Source organism: Solanum pennellii, chromosome 1, assembly GCF_001406875.1.
Source record: "Solanum pennellii chromosome 1, SPENNV200".
NCBI lineage: Eukaryota > Viridiplantae > Streptophyta > Magnoliopsida > Solanales > Solanaceae > Solanum > Solanum pennellii.
In genome coordinates, this window is record NC_028637.1 from 91,569,198 (window position 1) to 91,571,823 (window position 2,626).

The following is a 2,626-nucleotide window of genomic DNA, read 5'->3' on the forward strand; positions in this document are numbered from 1 at the left end:
CGATCATATTAATGATCATCAAAAGTGATAAAATTATAATCATTATGAAGGTTTGAGGTTGAGCCTCATTATGGGTAAGACGATAGATTTAAGTTTTATCGCACCAAAAGAATAAGACGATGGATTTATGTCCAATCGCATAAAGAGGGTAAGACATTGGGTTAAAGTCCTGATGCATCATGATGATAAGATATTGGGTTCAAGACCCATAGATTTATGACCTAAGACACTTTTATATGGATAAGACGTTGAGTTTGAGTCTCAATGCACTATATTGATGATATTTTGACTATTAAAGCAAAAAGTATGCTTTTGATGAAAAGTAGTCATGAACCCTATTCAATTGAAAGCTTTTATTCTCTAAAGTGAATGTGATAGTCGTGCATATTACGTCTGAAAGAAGACAAGTGATTGAATAATGCACATAAATATAGAATGAGGTAGTAAAGCTATCATAATTTGATATGCACATGTTTGTGTTCCATTCATGAAGAATGAGAACTTCTGATAAATGCTAAAGTATGGATCCATTCTCTAAAGGGAATGAGGTGTAAGCCACCATGCTAGGCATGAGAAAGATTCCGACCTTGGTCAATGATGTGGTATCACCAAGAATGTCTCTAAGAAGACATGTATTATAGAAAAGTTTCATGTTTTATCTTCGGGCTTGTATTGGACAAGAATTAATGTAATTGAGGCACATTCAATGGTAAATAAGAAGTTTACTAATTTCAGTACTGTAATGACCATTTTCGATCATTTTGAGCACTAGAACTTTTTATGTCAGAAAATATTTTCCTATAGATTTAAGGGGTGTTTTGGACTATTCATAATTATAATTATGAAATTAGTGGGGTAGTTTTACTAATTTATTTAGTTAGTGGTTAAGAAAATAATATTAAAATAATTAATGGGTCACTTTTATCAAATTGTATAGTTGATTATATGATAATTAGGGTAGAAGTTTGTCTTTAGAAAAAGGAAGAAAATAAGAAAAGGGAGACCGCATACGTGCAACGCCTCTATCAGGGAAGAACAACCAACTCTAGAAACAATTTCAGGTGAGATTTCTATTAAATTTTCTTGTTACATGTATTTTATATGTAGTGGAATTGCGATTAGTATCCGAGCCATGATGTAAGAGAATTATGTACTGCAAGTGTAGTAATATAGCGAGGAATTGTCGTTGAACTGTAAGAAAAATTGTGGGTATTGATTTTTGTCGCCTTAGATTGAATAATTGGTTGGAAATTTTGATAGAAATTGTAATTCCTTTTGGCTACGTGGCCTGACAATCATTGGGAACAAATATTCCCAGTGACCCATTGTAGGATAATGATGAGAATTGTTAAGGGTCAAAGGAATAGGTGCTATATGTGCATATGATGCTATATTTAGTAGGAATTAACGAAAAACTAAAGAATGGGGGGGCAATTGTTAACTTTCTGGTTTGCTGGTTTAATTAAATTATTGTTTATTAAATTAAGAGTGGATTGTAGTTGGGAGAATTAGTTACGGTACTGACTGATTTTGGTTCCATTCATATTATTATTGGTAACTGGTGAATTATCAAAAATTAGTAATTGTTAATTAACATGTAAGGGTGCAGATTATACTATATTATAACATATTCATATAAGAACTGTATTAGAGTATAGTGTGTTAGTTGAAAGAAATCGAAAACAAGTGCTAGTGACGAAAATTAATGATGCTGAAAAGAGAAGAAAAATTTAAATGTGACCACGATTTTAGTTGAAAAACATCTTTACATGAATTAAGTAGGCAGCATAGATTTGGAGTATTTTTTTTGTTTGTGTGTCGTGAAGTACACGTGCAAGTGTACAAAGTGGTGTTGCCTGCCACTGGTTTTCCAACCAGTGGCTTCAAACTTTTTATATTAACATTTTATTCTAATCTTATAAACTAGGTGTTGTTATATTGAGATAGATAATTAAATATTAGGTGTATCGAATTATTTTAAATTCATTAAAATTATTTTAATTAGGGAAATTAAGACCTACCCTTAGGTTTGAACTTTAGGAAACTGATTATATAATTAGGTGAGTTTTTGGTACTAGGCTAAATATAGAATAATCTGAGTGTTATGGGATTGTCAACTTACACCTTATGTATATATATATATATACTTGATAGATTGAAAGGGTTCAGAGGCAATAAGGAAAGGAAAAGCGTTGGAGAAGTAGTTGCTTGACTTCGGCTCTCCGGTGGAGGTAGGTTATGGTTTATGCTATTTCATAGTAAACTCTTAATAGCGAATGATATGTATTGGGTAGTATTGTAAAGTCTCCTATATGCTTAATTGTGTGCATGCATGATGTGATTATATAATTGTGATGAATTAGCATGATGAGGCTGTTGAATCTTAAAACCTTAAAACCTCTTTGTTAATGATGATGCCTTGGTATAAAAGAAGGCTTGATGAACTAAAAGATTGAGGGTAATAGATCGGGTGTCACGAACCGACACGNGTGTCACGTTCCGGCACCAGGATAGTAGATGGATCGGAGTGTCACGTTCCGACACCAAGATATTAATGGATCGCGTGTCACGTTCCGACACCAGGATAGTAATGGATCGGGTGTCACGTTCCGACACCAGGATAGTA